General features: G+C 49.0%; 21 non-coding genes across 21 annotated transcripts; 5 read left to right on the top strand and 16 right to left on the bottom strand.

The window, feature by feature from the left end:
* Nucleotides 1-216: 216 nt before the first annotated feature.
* On the top strand, nucleotides 217-289 carry trnam-cau (transfer RNA methionine (anticodon CAU)). The gene has a single exon. It is a non-coding gene; the product is annotated as a tRNA-Met (tRNA).
* Nucleotides 290-1,507: 1,218 nt separating this feature from the next.
* trnag-ucc (transfer RNA glycine (anticodon UCC)) lies at nucleotides 1,508-1,579 on the bottom strand. The gene has a single exon. It is a non-coding gene; the product is annotated as a tRNA-Gly (tRNA).
* Nucleotides 1,580-2,177: 598 nt separating this feature from the next.
* On the top strand, nucleotides 2,178-2,250 carry trnam-cau (transfer RNA methionine (anticodon CAU)). Its single transcript has one exon. It is a non-coding gene; the product is annotated as a tRNA-Met (tRNA).
* Nucleotides 2,251-3,468: 1,218 nt separating this feature from the next.
* trnag-ucc (transfer RNA glycine (anticodon UCC)) lies at nucleotides 3,469-3,540 on the bottom strand. The gene has a single exon. It is a non-coding gene; the product is annotated as a tRNA-Gly (tRNA).
* Nucleotides 3,541-4,138: 598 nt separating this feature from the next.
* trnam-cau (transfer RNA methionine (anticodon CAU)) lies at nucleotides 4,139-4,211 on the top strand. The gene has a single exon. It is a non-coding gene; the product is annotated as a tRNA-Met (tRNA).
* A 1,220-nt stretch (nucleotides 4,212-5,431) lies between these two features.
* trnag-ucc (transfer RNA glycine (anticodon UCC)) lies at nucleotides 5,432-5,503 on the bottom strand. Its single transcript has one exon. It is a non-coding gene; the product is annotated as a tRNA-Gly (tRNA).
* A 524-nt stretch (nucleotides 5,504-6,027) lies between these two features.
* Nucleotides 6,028-6,099, bottom strand: trnag-ucc (transfer RNA glycine (anticodon UCC)). The gene has a single exon. It is a non-coding gene; the product is annotated as a tRNA-Gly (tRNA).
* Nucleotides 6,100-6,697: 598 nt separating this feature from the next.
* Nucleotides 6,698-6,770, top strand: trnam-cau (transfer RNA methionine (anticodon CAU)). Its single transcript has one exon. It is a non-coding gene; the product is annotated as a tRNA-Met (tRNA).
* Nucleotides 6,771-7,988: 1,218 nt separating this feature from the next.
* On the bottom strand, nucleotides 7,989-8,060 carry trnag-ucc (transfer RNA glycine (anticodon UCC)). The gene has a single exon. It is a non-coding gene; the product is annotated as a tRNA-Gly (tRNA).
* A 524-nt stretch (nucleotides 8,061-8,584) lies between these two features.
* trnag-ucc (transfer RNA glycine (anticodon UCC)) lies at nucleotides 8,585-8,656 on the bottom strand. Its single transcript has one exon. It is a non-coding gene; the product is annotated as a tRNA-Gly (tRNA).
* Nucleotides 8,657-9,478: 822 nt separating this feature from the next.
* Nucleotides 9,479-9,550, bottom strand: trnag-ucc (transfer RNA glycine (anticodon UCC)). Its single transcript has one exon. It is a non-coding gene; the product is annotated as a tRNA-Gly (tRNA).
* Nucleotides 9,551-9,776: 226 nt separating this feature from the next.
* Nucleotides 9,777-9,848, bottom strand: trnag-ucc (transfer RNA glycine (anticodon UCC)). The gene has a single exon. It is a non-coding gene; the product is annotated as a tRNA-Gly (tRNA).
* Nucleotides 9,849-10,372: 524 nt separating this feature from the next.
* Nucleotides 10,373-10,444, bottom strand: trnag-ucc (transfer RNA glycine (anticodon UCC)). The gene has a single exon. It is a non-coding gene; the product is annotated as a tRNA-Gly (tRNA).
* Nucleotides 10,445-10,670: 226 nt separating this feature from the next.
* On the bottom strand, nucleotides 10,671-10,742 carry trnag-ucc (transfer RNA glycine (anticodon UCC)). The gene has a single exon. It is a non-coding gene; the product is annotated as a tRNA-Gly (tRNA).
* A 524-nt stretch (nucleotides 10,743-11,266) lies between these two features.
* Nucleotides 11,267-11,338, bottom strand: trnag-ucc (transfer RNA glycine (anticodon UCC)). Its single transcript has one exon. It is a non-coding gene; the product is annotated as a tRNA-Gly (tRNA).
* A 226-nt stretch (nucleotides 11,339-11,564) lies between these two features.
* On the bottom strand, nucleotides 11,565-11,636 carry trnag-ucc (transfer RNA glycine (anticodon UCC)). The gene has a single exon. It is a non-coding gene; the product is annotated as a tRNA-Gly (tRNA).
* A 524-nt stretch (nucleotides 11,637-12,160) lies between these two features.
* trnag-ucc (transfer RNA glycine (anticodon UCC)) lies at nucleotides 12,161-12,232 on the bottom strand. Its single transcript has one exon. It is a non-coding gene; the product is annotated as a tRNA-Gly (tRNA).
* Nucleotides 12,233-12,458: 226 nt separating this feature from the next.
* Nucleotides 12,459-12,530, bottom strand: trnag-ucc (transfer RNA glycine (anticodon UCC)). Its single transcript has one exon. It is a non-coding gene; the product is annotated as a tRNA-Gly (tRNA).
* Nucleotides 12,531-13,054: 524 nt separating this feature from the next.
* Nucleotides 13,055-13,126, bottom strand: trnag-ucc (transfer RNA glycine (anticodon UCC)). Its single transcript has one exon. It is a non-coding gene; the product is annotated as a tRNA-Gly (tRNA).
* A 524-nt stretch (nucleotides 13,127-13,650) lies between these two features.
* trnag-ucc (transfer RNA glycine (anticodon UCC)) lies at nucleotides 13,651-13,722 on the bottom strand. Its single transcript has one exon. It is a non-coding gene; the product is annotated as a tRNA-Gly (tRNA).
* A 300-nt stretch (nucleotides 13,723-14,022) lies between these two features.
* Nucleotides 14,023-14,095, top strand: trnam-cau (transfer RNA methionine (anticodon CAU)). The gene has a single exon. It is a non-coding gene; the product is annotated as a tRNA-Met (tRNA).
* Nucleotides 14,096-14,776: the final 681 nt, after the last annotated feature.

Here is a 14,776-nt window from a genome sequence, read left to right as displayed (position 1 = left end):
ATCAAACTCACGACCTTCAGACCATGAGACTGTTGCCTATTGCTGCAGCTTGCAGAGTAGGACAAAGATACAACAATATTAAATGAAATCAAATACAATAATAAAGCAAAATTTGTCTCCTTTGCTGGGTGAAACATGTGACACTGTTAGCTCCTGCTGCCAGTGGTTAAGTATGTAGGTGACGTTTGACGGGCACTGTGGTCTTCCCGGTTACTGGCCTCGTTAGCGCAGTAGGCAGCGCGTCAGTCTCATAATCTGAAGGTCGTGAGTTCGATCCTCACATGGGGCATTGGTTTTCATTTACCTGGTCTGGTGGACATGTACAGTACTCGGTTAATGCCTCGCACTGGGCATGGGCCCTGTTTCATACACGTCGCTAACTCGGTTAGCCCGATTCGATTGTTGACGTTTTGGGATAAAGACAGGATGTTCGGCTTCATGAAGGGATTCCACAATATAGACGGGCTACACGGTCTGCTGGTTTTCGTTGTTACTCTGCACATAATTAAAAAACATTTTCTTCTTGCTTGGAGAGGTTTTCGGACCCCTAGATATTTTAAGACCCTATGCTGTTGAAAACATTTTCATTCCCACTTGGAAATGATGTAGAATTGAGTTTCATGAGTCAAAACAACGAAAATGACTTACCGCAATGCACAGTAGTTCTGTCCATATCTCAGATTTTTTCACCAACTTTGTTTCGTATGTGTAGCACTTTATTTATGCCTAAATTATGATAATAAACAACATCCATTTGGTATTGTAAATGGTACTTTTTTCAAGTTTCTGTGAGGCTCATGCCTGGAGTTGTAAAGCCTAGAACACTGCAAAAAGGGTGAGGGTTGCGCGAAGGGGTTAAAACACTGGGATTGCAAATGAGGTTGGAAGGAAAGCCAGCATACGCAGGGGGGCCCAGGACTGAGTTTGGGAACCACTGCTCTGACAGAAGGACACGGATAAAACATGGTTCAACAGGTTAAAACGTGTTTCTGCCCGGTTTCGAACCGAGGACCTTTCGCGTGTTAGGCGAACGTGATAACCACTACACTACAGAAACCTCGACACCCTTGCACATTCAGCCTGCCCAAATCGTTAGGGTCAGATGACTGGGTCAGAGCATATCTGATGCTGCCAGTGGTCAGGCATGTAGGGGACGTTTGCCCGACACTGTGAGCGCCTAGGTTACGGGCCTCGTCAGTGCAGTAGGCAGCGCGTCAATCTCATAATCTGAAGGTTGTGAGTTTGATCGTCACACAGTGCATTACGTTTTTGTTTACCATTACGTTACTGGCATTTGGCAGACGCTCTTACCCAGAGAGACGTACAGTTGATTAGACTAAGCAGGAGACAATCCTCCCCTGGAGAAATGCAGGGTTAAGGGCCTTGCTCAAGGGCCCAACGGCTGCGTGGATCTTATCGTGGCTGCACCAGAGATTCAAACAACCAATGTCCCTGTCATGTACCTTAACCACTAGAATACAGGCCACCCTTGCGAAAATTACAGGAATGCGATGGCCGGGAATCGAACCCGGGTCAACTGCTTGGAAGGCAGCTATGCTCACCACTATACCACCATCGCCCCACACTGGCATTTAGCAGACGCTCTTATCCAGAGAGACGTACAGTTGATTAGACTAAGCAGGAGACAATCCTCCCCTGGAGAAATGCAGGGTTAAGGGCCTTGCTCAAGGGCCCAACGGCTGCGTGGATCTTATCGTGGCTACACCAGAGATTCGAACAACCAATGTCCCTGTCAGGTACCGTAACCAGTAGAATACAGGCCGCCCTTGCGAAAATTACAGGAATGCGATGGCCGGGAATCGAACCCGGGTCAACTGGTTGGAAGGCAGCTATGCTCACCACGATACCACCATCGCCCTGTTTTTCAGCTACACCAGCATGTATACTTCAAAACGGACCAGATGCAGTAACATTTCAAAACAGAAATGACCTGGGTAAGGATCAAACTCACGACCTTCAGACCATGAGACTGTTGCCTATTGCTGCAGCTTGCAGAGTAGGACAAAGATACAACAATATTAAATGAAATCAAATACAATAATAAAGCAAAATTTGTCTCCTTTGCTGGGTGAAACATGTGACACTGTTAGCTCCTGCTGCCAGTGGTTAAGTATGTAGGTGACGTTTGACGGGCACTGTGGTCTTCCCGGTTACTGGCCTCGTTAGCGCAGTAGGCAGCGCGTCAGTCTCATAATCTGAAGGTTGTGAGTTCGATCCTCACATGGGGCATTGGTTTTCATTTACCTGGTCTGGTGGACATGTACAGTACTCGGTTAATGCCTCGCACTGGGCATGGGCCCTGTTTCATACACGTCGCTAACTCGGTTAGCCCGATTCGATTGTTGACGTTTTGGGATAAAGACAGGATGTTCGGCTTCATGAAGGGATTCCACAATATAGACGGGCTACACGGTCTGCTGGTTTTCGTTGTTACTCTGCACATAATTAAAAAACATTTTCTTCTTGCTTGGAGAGGTTTTCGGACCCCTAGATATTTTAAGACCCTATGCTGTTGAAAACATTTTCATTCCCACTTGGAAATGATGTAGAATTGAGTTTCATGAGTCAAAACAACGAAAATGACTTACCGCAATGCACAGTAGTTCTGTCCATATCTCAGATTTTTTCACCAACTTTGTTTCGTATGTGTAGCACTTTATTTATGCCTAAATTATGATAATAAACAACATCCATTTGGTATTGTAAATGGTACTTTTTTCAAGTTTCTGTGAGGCTCATGCCTGGAGTTGTAAAGCCTAGAACACTGCAAAAAGGGTGAGGGTTGCGCGAAGGGGTTAAAACACTGGGATTGCAAATGAGGTTGGAAGGAAAGCCAGCATACGCAGGGGGGCCCAGGACTGAGTTTGGGAACCACTGCTCTGACAGAAGGACACGGATAAAACATGGTTCAACAGGTTAAAACGTGTTTCTGCCCGGTTTCGAACCGAGGACCTTTCGCGTGTTAGGCGAACGTGATAACCACTACACTACAGAAACCTCGACACCCTTGCACATTCAGCCTGCCCAAATCGTTAGGGTCAGATGACTGGGTCAGAGCATATCTGATGCTGCCAGTGGTCAGGCATGTAGGGGACGTTTGCCCGACACTGTGAGCGCCTAGGTTACGGGCCTCGTCAGTGCAGTAGGCAGCGCGTCAATCTCATAATCTGAAGGTTGTGAGTTTGATCGTCACACAGTGCATTACGTTTTTGTTTACCATTACGTTACTGGCATTTGGCAGACGCTCTTACCCAGAGAGACGTACAGTTGATTAGACTAAGCAGGAGACAATCCTCCCCTGGAGAAATGCAGGGTTAAGGGCCTTGCTCAAGGGCCCAACGGCTGCGTGGATCTTATCGTGGCTGCACCAGAGATTCAAACAACCAATGTCCCTGTCATGTACCTTAACCACTAGAATACAGGCCACCCTTGCGAAAATTACAGGAATGCGATGGCCGGGAATCGAACCCGGGTCAACTGCTTGGAAGGCAGCTATGCTCACCACTATACCACCATCGCCCCACACTGGCATTTAGCAGACGCTCTTATCCAGAGAGACGTACAGTTGATTAGACTAAGCAGGAGACAATCCTCCCCTGGAGAAATGCAGGGTTAAGGGCCTTGCTCAAGGGCCCAACGGCTGCGTGGATCTTATCGTGGCTACACCAGAGATTCGAACAACCAATGTCCCTGTCAGGTACCGTAACCAGTAGAATACAGGCCGCCCTTGCGAAAATTACAGGAATGCGATGGCCGGGAATCGAACCCGGGTCAACTGCTTGGAAGGCAGCTATGCTCACCACGATACCACCATCGCCCTGTTTTTCAGCTACACCAGCATGTATACTTCAAAACGGACCAGATGCAGTAACATTTCAAAACAGAAATGACCTGGGTAAGGATCAAACTCACGACCTTCAGACCATGAGACGGTTGCCTATTGCTGCAGCTTGCAGAGTAGGACAAAGATACAACAATATTAAATGAAATCAAATACAATAATAAAGCAAAATTTGTCTCCTTTGCTGGGTGAAACATGTGACACTGTTAGCTCCTGCTGCCAGTGGTTAAGTATGTAGGTGACGTTTGACGGGCACTGTGGTCTTCCCGGTTACTGGCCTCGTTAGCGCAGTAGGCAGCGCGTCAGTCTCATAATCTGAAGGTCGTGAGTTCGATCCTCACATGGGGCATTGGTTTTCATTTACCTGGTCTGGTGGACATGTACAGTACTCGGTTAATGCCTCGCACTGGGCATGGGCCCTGTTTCATACACGTCGCTAACTCGGTTAGCCCGATTCGATTGTTGACGTTTTGGGATAAAGACAGGATGTTCGGCTTCATGAAGGGATTCCACAATATAGACGGGCTACACGGTCTGCTGGTTTTCGTTGTTACTCTGCACATAATTAAAAAACATTTTCTTCTTGCTTGGAGAGGTTTTCGGACCCCTAGATATTTTAAGACCCTATGCTGTTGAAAACATTTTCATTCCCACTTGGAAATGATGTAGAATTGAGTTTCATGAGTCAAAACAACGAAAATGACTTACCGCAATGCACAGTAGTTCTGTCCATATCTCAGATTTTTTCACCAACTTTGTTTCGTATGTGTAGCACTTTATTTATGCCTAAATTATGATAATAAACAACATCCATTTGGTATTGTAAATGGTACTTTTTTCAAGTTTCTGTGAGGCTCATGCCTGGAGTTGTAAAGCCTAGAACACTGCAAAAAGGGTGAGGGTTGCGCGAAGGGGTTAAAACACTGGGATTGCAAATGAGGTTGGAAGGAAAGCCAGCATACGCAGGGGGGCCCAGGACTGAGTTTGGGAACCACTGCTCTGACAGAAGGACACGGATAAAACATGGTTCAACAGGTTAAAACGTGTTTCTGCCCGGTTTCGAACCGAGGACCTTTCGCGTGTTAGGCGAACGTGATAACCACTACACTACAGAAACCTTGACACACCCCGGCACATTCAGCCTGCCCAAATCGTTAGGGTCAGATGACTGGGTCAGAGCATATCTGATGCTGCCAGTGGTCAGGCATGTAGGGGACGTTTGCCCAACACTGTGAGCGCCTAGGTTACGGGCCTCGTCAGTGCAGTAGGCTGCGCGTCAATCTCATAATCTGAAGGTTGTGAGTTTGATCGTCACACAGTGCATTACGTTTTTGTTTACCATTACGTTACTGGCATTTGGCAGACGCTCTTACCCAGAGAGACGTACAGTTGATTAGACTAAGCAGGAGACAATCCTCCCCTGGAGAAATGCAGGGTTAAGGGCCTTGCTCAAGGGCCCAACGGCTGCGTGGATCTTATCGTGGCTACACCAGAGATTCGAACAACCAATGTCCCTGTCAGGTACCTTAACCAGTAGAATACATGCCAGCCTTGCGAAAAGTACAGGAATGCGATGGCCGGGAATCGAACCCGGGTCAACTGCTTGGAAGGCAGCTATGCTCACCACTATACCACCATCGCCTCACAGTGGCATTTGGACGACGCTCTTATCCAGTGAGACGTACAGTTGATTAGACTAAGCAGGAGACAATCCTCCCCTGGAGAAATGCAGGGTTAAGGGCATTGCTCAAGGGCCCAACGGCTGCGTGGATCTTATCGTGGCGACACCAGAGATTCGAACAACCAATGTCCCTGTCATGTACCTTAACCACTAGAATACAGGCCACCCTTGCGAAAATCACAGGAATGAGATGGCTGGGAATCAAACCCGGTTCAATTGCTTGGAAGGCAGCTATGCTCACCACTATACCACCATCGCCCCACACTGGCATTTAGCAGACGCTCTTATCCAGAGAGACGTACAGTTGATTAGACTAAGCAGGAGACAATCCTCCCCTGGAGAAATGCAGGGTTAAGGGCCTTGCTCAAGGGCCCAACGGCTGCGTGGATCTTATCGTGGCTACACCAGAGATTCAAACAACCAATGTCCCTGTGACGTACCTTAACCACTAGAATACAGGCCACCCTTGCGAAAATTACAGGAATGCGATGGCCGGGAATCGAACCCGGGTCAACTGCTTGGAAGGCAGCTATGCTCACCACTATACCACCATCGCCCCACACTGGCATTTAGCAGACGCTCTTATCCAGAGAGACGTACAGTTGATTAGACTAAGCAGGAGACAATCCTCCCCTGGAGAAATGCAGGGTTAAGGGCCTTGCTCAAGGGCCCAACGGCTGCGTGGATCTTATCGTGGCTACACCAGAGATTCGAACAACCAATGTCCCTGTCAGGTACCGTAACCAGTAGAATACAGGCCGCCCTTGCGAAAATTACAGGAATGCGATGGCCGGGAATCGAACCCGGGTCAACTGCTTGGAAGGCAGCTATGCTCACCACGATACCACCATCGCCCTGTTTTTCAGCTACACCAGCATGTATACTTCAAAACGGACCAGATGCAGTAACATTTCAAAACAGAAATGACCTGGGTAAGGATCAAACTCACGACCTTCAGACCATGAGACGGTTGCCTATTGCTGCAGCTTGCAGAGTAGGACAAAGATACAACAATATTAAATGAAATCAAATACAATAATAAAGCAAAATTTGTCTCCTTTGCTGGGTGAAACATGTGACACTGTTAGCTCCTGCTGCCAGTGGTTAAGTATGTAGGTGACGTTTGACGGGCACTGTGGTCTTCCCGGTTACTGGCCTCGTTAGCGCAGTAGGCAGCGCGTCAGTCTCATAATCTGAAGGTCGTGAGTTCGATCCTCACATGGGGCATTGGTTTTCATTTACCTGGTCTGGTGGACATGTACAGTACTCGGTTAATGCCTCGCACTGGGCATGGGCCCTGTTTCATACACGTCGCTAACTCGGTTAGCCCGATTCGATTGTTGACGTTTTGGGATAAAGACAGGATGTTCGGCTTCATGAAGGGATTCCACAATATAGACGGGCTACACGGTCTGCTGGTTTTTCGTTGTTACTCTGCACATAATTAAAAAACATTTTCTTCTTGCTTGGAGAGGTTTTCGGACCCCTAGATATTTTAAGACCCTATGCTGTTGAAAACATTTTCATTCCCACTTGGAAATGATGTAGAATTGAGTTTCATGAGTCAAAACAACGAAAATGACTTAACGCAATGCACAGTAGTTCTGTCCATATCTCAGATTTTTTCACCAACTTTGTTTCGTATGTGTAGCACTTTATTTATGCCTAAATTATGATAATAAACAACATCCATTTGGTATTGTAAATGGTACTTTTTTCAAGTTTCTGTGAGGCTCATGCCTGGAGTTGTAAAGCCTAGAACACTGCAAAAAGGGTGAGGGTTGCGCGAAGGGGTTAAAACACTGGGATTGCAAATGAGGTTGGAAGGAAAGCCAGCATACGCAGGGGGGCCCAGGACTGAGTTTGGGAACCACTGCTCTGACAGAAGGACACGGATAAAACATGGTTCAACAGGTTAAAACGTGTTTCTGCCCGGTTTCGAACCGAGGACCTTTCGCGTGTTAGGCGAACGTGATAACCACTACACTACAGAAACCTCGACACCCTACACATTCAGCCTGCCCAAATCGTTAGGGTCAGATGACTGGGTCAGAGCATATCTGATGCTGCCAGTGGTCAGGCATGTAGGGGACGTTTGCCCGACACTGTGAGCGCCTAGGTTACGGGCCTCGTCAGTGCAGCAGGCAGCGCGTCAGTCTCATAATCTGAAGGTTGTGAGTTTGATCGTCACACAGGGCATTACGTTTTTGTTTACCATTACGTTACTGGCATTTGGCAGACGCTCTTACCCAGAGAGACGTACAGTTGATTAGACTAAGCAGGAGACAATCCTCCCCTGGAGAAATGCAGGGTTAAGGGCCTTGCTCAAGGGCCCAACGGCTGCGTGGATCTTATCGTGGCTACACCAGAGATTCGAACAACCAATGTCCCTGTCAGGTACCTTAACCAGTAGAATACATGCCAGCCTTGCGAAAAGTACAGGAATGCGATGGCCGGGAATCGAACCCGGGTCAACTGCTTGGAAGGCAGCTATGCTCACCACTATACCACCATCGCCTCACACTGGCATTTGGACGACGCTCTTATCCAGTGAGACGTACAGTTGATTAGACTAAGCAGGAGACAATCCTCCCCTGGAGAAATGCAGGGTTAAGGGCATTGCTCAAGGGCCCAACGGCTGCGTGGATCTTATCGTGGCGACACCAGAGATTCGAACAACCAATGTCCCTGTCATGTACCTTAACCACTAGAATACAGGCCACCCTTGCGAAAATCACAGGAATGAGATGGCTGGGAATCAAACCCGGTTCAATTGCTTGGAAGGCAGCTATGCTCACCACTATACCACCATCGCCCCACACTGGCATTTAGCAGACGCTCTTATCCAGAGAGACGTACAGTTGATTAGACTAAGCAGGAGACAATCCTCCCCTGGAGAAATGCAGGGTTAAGGGCCTTGCTCAAGGGCCCAACGGCTGCGTGGATCTTATCGTGGCTACACCAGAGATTCAAACAACCAATGTCCCTGTGACGTACCTTAACCACTAGAATACAGGCCACCCTTGCGAAAATTACAGGAATGCGATGGCCGGGAATCGAACCCGGGTCAACTGCTTGGAAGGCAGCTATGCTCACCACTATACCACCATCGCCCCACACTGGCATTTAGCAGACGCTCGTATCCAGAGAGACGTACAGTTGATTAGACTAAGCAGGAGACAATCCTCCCCTGGAGAAATGCAGGGTTAAGGGCATTGCTCAAGGGCCCAACGGCTGCGTGGATCTTATCGTGGCGACACCAGAGATTCGAACAACCAATGTCCCTGTCAGGTACCTTAACCAGTAGAATACAGGCCACCCTTGCGAAAAGTACAGGAACGCGATGGCCGGGAATCGAACCCGGATCAACTGCTTGGAAGGCAGCTATGCTCACCACTATACCACCATCGCCTCACACTGGCATTTGGCAGACGCTCTTATCCAGTGAGACGTACAGTTGATTAGACTAAGCAGGAGACAATCCTCCCCTGGAGAAATGCAGGGTTAAGGGCCTTGCTCAAGGGCCCAACGGCTGCGTGGATCTTATCGTGGCGACACCAGAGATTCGAACAACCAATGTCCCTGTCATGTACCTTAACCACTAGAATACAGGCCACCCTTGCGAAAATCACAGGAATGAGATGGCTGGGAATCGAACCCGGTTGAATTGCTTGGAAGGCAGCTATGCTCACCACTATACCACCATCGCCCCACACTGGCATTTAGCAGACGCTCTTATCCAGAGAGACGTACAGTTGATTAGACTAAGCAGGAGACAATCCTCCCCTGGAGAAATGCAGGGTTAAGGGCCTTGCTCAAGGGCCCAACGGCTGCGTGGATCTTATCGTGGCTACACCAGAGATTCGAACAACCAATGTCCCTGTCAGGTACCTTAACCAGTAGAATACAGGCCAGCCTTGCGAAAAGTACAGGAATGCGATGGCCGGGAATCGAACCCGGGTCAACTGCTTGGAAGGCAGCTATGCTCACCACTATACCACCATCGCCCCACACTGGCATTTAGCAGACGCTCTTATCCAGAGAGACGTACAGTTGATTAGACTAAGCAGGAGACAATCCTCCCCTGGAGAAATGCAGGGTTAAGGGCCTTGCTCAAGGGCCCAACGGCTGCGTGGATCTTATCGTGGCTACACCAGAGATTCAAACAACCAATGTCCCTGTCATGTACCTTAACCACTAGAATACAGGCCACCCTTGCGAAAATTACAGGAATGCGATGGCCGGGAATCGAACCCGGGTCAACTGCTTGGAAGGCAGCTATGCTCACCACTATACCACCATCGCCTCACACTGGCATTTGGCAGACGCTCTTATCCAGTGAGACGTACAGTTGATTAGACTAAGCAGGAGACAATCCTCCCCTGGAGAAATGCAGGGTTAAGGGCCTTGCTCAAGGGGCCAACGGCTGCGTGGATCTTATCGTGGCGACACCAGAGATTCGAACAACCAATGTCCCTGTCATGTACCTTAACCACTAGAATACAGGCCACCCTTGCGAAAATCACAGGAATGAGATGGCTGGGAATCGAACCCGGTTGAATTGCTTGGAAGGCAGCTATGCTCACCACTATACCACCATCGCCCCACACTGGCATTTAGCAGACGCTCTTATCCAGAGAGACGTACAGTTGATTAGACTAAGCAGGAGACAATCCTCCCCTGGAGAAATGCAGGGTTAAGGGCATTGCTCAAGGGCCCAACGGCTGCGTGGATCTTATCGTGGCGACACCAGAGATTCGAACAACCAATGTCCCTGTCAGGTACCTTAACCAGTAGAATACAGGCCAGCCTTGCGAAAAGTACAGGAATGCGATGGCCGGGAATCGAACCCGGGTCAACTGCTTGGAAGGCAGCTATGCTCACCACTATACCACCATCGCCCCACACTGGCATTTGGCAGACGCTCTTATCCAGTGAGACGTACAGTTGATTAGACTAAGCAGGAGACAATCCTCCCCTGGAGAAATGCAGGGTTAAGGGCATTGCTCAAGGGCCCAACGGCTGCGTGGATCTTATCGTGGCGACACCAGAGATTCGAACAACCAATGTCCCTGTCATGTACCTTAACCAGTAGAATACAGGCCACCCTTGCGAAAAGTACAGGAATGCGATGGCCGGGAATCGAACCCGGGTCAACTGCTTGGAAGGCAGCTATGCTCACCACTATACCACCATCGCCTCACACTGGCATTTGGCAGACGCTCTTATCCAGTGAGACGTACAGTTGATTAGACTAAGCAGGAGACAATCCTCCCCTGGAGAAATGCAGGGTTAAGGGCCTTGCTCAAGGGCCCAACGGCTGCGTGGATCTTATCGTGGCGACACCAGAGATTCGAACAACCAATGTCCCTGTCATGTACCTTAACCACTAGAATACAGGCCACCCTTGCGAAAATCACAGGAATGAGATGGCTGGGAATCGAACCCGGTTGAATTGCTTGGAAGGCAGCTATGCTCACCACTATACCACCATCGCCCCACACTGGCATTTAGCAGACGCTCTTATCCAGAGAGACGTACAGTTGATTAGACTAAGCAGGAGACAATCCTCCCCTGGAGAAATGCAGGGTTAAGGGCCTTGCTCAAGGGCCCAACGGCTGCGTGGATCTTATCGTGGCTACACCAGAGATTCGAACAACCAATGTCCCTGTCAGGTACCTTAACCAGTAGAATACAGGCCAGCCTTGCGAAAAGTACAGGAATGCGATGGCCGGGAATCGAACCCGGGTCAACTGCTTGGAAGGCAGCTATGCTCACCACTATACCACCATCGCCCCACACTGGCATTTAGCAGACGCTCTTATCCAGAGAGACGTACAGTTGATTAGACTAAGCAGGAGACAATCCTCCCCTGGAGAAATGCAGGGTTAAGGGCCTTGCTCAAGGGCCCAACGGCTGCGTGGATCTTATCGTGGCTACACCAGAGATTCAAACAACCAATGTCCCTGTCATGTACCTTAACCACTAGAATACAGGCCACCCTTGCGAAAATTACAGGAATGCGATGGCCGGGAATCGAACCCGGGTCAACTGCTTGGAAGGCAGCTATGCTCACCACTATACCACCATCGCCTCACACTGGCATTTGGCAGACGCTCTTATCCAGTGAGACGTACAGTTGATTAGACTAAGCAGGAGACAATCCTCCCCTGGAGAAATGCAGGGTTAAGGGCCTTGCTCAAGGGCCCAACGGCTGCGTGGATCTTATCGTGGCGACACCAGAGATTCGAACAACCAATGTCCCTGTCATGTAGCTTAACCACTAGAATACAGGCCACCCTTGCGAAAATCACAGGAATGAGATGGCTGGGAATCGAACCCGGTTGAATTGCTTGGAAGGCAGCTATGCTCACCACTATACCACCATCGCCCCACACTGGCATTTAGCAGACGCTCTTATCCAGAGAGACGTACAGTTGATTAGACTAAGCAGGAGACAATCCTCCCCTGGAGAAATGCAGGGTTAAGGGCATTGCTCAAGGGCCCAACGGCTGCGTGGATCTTATCGTGGCTACACCAGAGATTCGAACAACCAATGTCCCTGTCAGGTACCTTAACCAGTAGAATACAGGCCAGCCTTGCGAAAAGTACAGGAATGCGATGGCCGGGAATCGAACCCGGGTCAACTGCTTGGAAGGCAGCTATGCTCACCACTATACCACCATCGCCCCACACTGGCATTTAGCAGACGCTCTTATCCAGAGAGACGTACAGTTGATTAGACTAAGCAGGAGACAATCCTCCCCTGGAGAAATGCAGGGTTAAGGGCCTTGCTCAAGGGCCCAACGGCTGCGTGGATCTTATCGTGGCTACACCAGAGATTCAAACAACCAATGTCCCTGTCATGTACCTTAACCACTAGAATACAGGCCACCCTTGCGAAAATTACAGGAATGCGATGGCCGGGAATCGAACCCGGGTCAACTGCTTGGAAGGCAGCTATGCTCACCACTATACCACCATCGCCTCACACTGGCATTTGGCAGACGCTCTTATCCAGTGAGACGTACAGTTGATTAGACTAAGCAGGAGACAATCCTCCCCTGGAGAAATGCAGGGTTAAGGGCCTTGCTCAAGGGCCCAACGGCTGCGTGGATCTTATCGTGGCGACACCAGAGATTCGAACAACCAATGTCCCTGTCATGTACCTTAACCACTAGAATACAGGCCACCCTTGCGAAAATCACAGGAATGAGATGGCTGGGAATCGAACCCGGTTGAATTGCTTGGAAGGCAGCTATGCTCACCACTATACCACCATCGCCCCACACTGGCATTTAGCAGACGCTCTTATCCAGAGAGACGTACAGTTGATTAGACTAAGCAGGAGACAATCCTCCCCTGGAGAAATGCAGGGTTAAGGGCATTGCTCAAGGGCCCAACAGCTGCGTGGATCTTATCGTGGCTACACCAGAGATTCGAACAACCAATGTCCCTGTCAGGTACCTTAACCAGTAGAATACAGGCCAGCCTTGCGAAAAGTACAGGAATGCGATGGCCGGGAATCGAACCCGGGTCAACTGCTTGGAAGGCAGCTATGCTCACCACTATACCACCATCGCCCCACACTGGCATTTGGCAGACGCTCTTATCCAGTGAGACGTACAGTTGATTAGACTAAGCAGGAGACAATCCTCCCCTGGAGAAATGCAGGGTTAAGGGCATTGCTCAAGGGCCCAACGGCTGCGTGGATCTTATCGTGGCGACACCAGAGATTCGAACAACCAATGTCCCTGTCATGTACCTTAACCACTAGAATACAGGCCACCCTTGCGAAAATCACAGGAATGAGATGGCTGGGAATCGAACCCGGTTCAATTGCTTGGAAGGCAGCTATGCTCACCACTATACCACCATCGCCCCACACTGGCATTTAGCAGACGCTCTTATCCAGAGAGACGTACAGTTGATTAGACTAAGCAGGAGACAATCCTCCCCTGGAGAAATGCAGGGTTAAGGGCCTTGCTCAAGGGCCCAACGGCTGCGTGGATCTTATCGTGGCTACACCAGAGATTCAAACAAGCAATGTCCCTGTCATGTACCTTAACCACTAGAATACAGGCCACCCTTGCGAAAATTACAGGAATGCGATGGCCGGGAATCGAACCCGGGTCAACTGCTTGGAAGGCAGCTATGCTCACCACTATACCACCATCGCCCTGTTTTTCAGCTACACCAGCATGTATACTTCAAAACGGACCAGATGCAGTAACATTTCAAAACAGAAATGACCTGGGTAAGGATCAAACTCACGACCTTCAGACCATGAGACTGTTGCCTATTGCTGCAGCTTGCAGAGTAGGACAAAGATACAACAATATTAAATGAAATCAAATACAATAATAAAGCAAAATTTGTCTCCTTTGCTGGGTGAAACATGTGACACTGTTAGCTCCTGCTGCCAGTGGTTAAGTATGTAGGTGACGTTTGACGGGCACTGTGGTCTTCCCGGTTACTGGCCTCGTTAGCGCAGTAGGCAGCGCGTCAGTCTCATAATCTGAAGGTCGTGAGTTCGATCCTCACATGGGGCATTGGTTTTCATTTACCTGGTCTGGTGGACATGTACAGTACTCGGTTAATGCCTCGCACTGGGCATGGGCCCTGTTTCATACACGTCGCTAACTCGGTTAGCCCGATTCGATTGTTGACGTTTTGGGATAAAGACAGGATGTTCGGCTTCATGAAGGGATTCCACAATATAGACGGGCTACACGGTCTGCTGGTTTTCGTTGTTACTCTGCACATAATTAAAAAACATTTTCTTCTTGCTTGGAGAGGTTTTCGGACCCCTAGATATTTTAAGACCCTATGCTGTTGAAAACATTTTCATTCCCACTTGGAAATGATGTAGAATTGAGTTTCATGAGTCAAAACAACGAAAATGACTTACCGCAATGCACAGTAGTTCTGTCCATATCTCAGATTTTTTCACCTACTTTGTTTCGTATGTGTAGCACTTTATTTATGCCTAAATTATGATAATAAACAACATCCATTTGGTATTGTAAATGGTACTTTTTTCAAGTTTCTGTGAGGCTCATGCCTGGAGTTGTAAAGCCTAGAACACTGCAAAAAGGGTGAGGGTTGCGCGAAGGGGTTAAAACACTGGGATTGCAAATGAGGTTGGAAGGAAAGCCAGCATACGCAGGGGGGCCCAGGACTGAGTTTGGGAACCACTGCTCTGACAGAAGGACACGGATAAAACATGGTTC

This window comes from Conger conger, chromosome 3 (assembly GCF_963514075.1).
Source record: "Conger conger chromosome 3, fConCon1.1, whole genome shotgun sequence".
In the NCBI taxonomy this organism is placed as follows: domain Eukaryota; kingdom Metazoa; phylum Chordata; class Actinopteri; order Anguilliformes; family Congridae; genus Conger; species Conger conger.
Note: the sequence above shows the minus strand (reverse complement) of the source record. Positions and strands in the feature narration are given on the sequence as shown.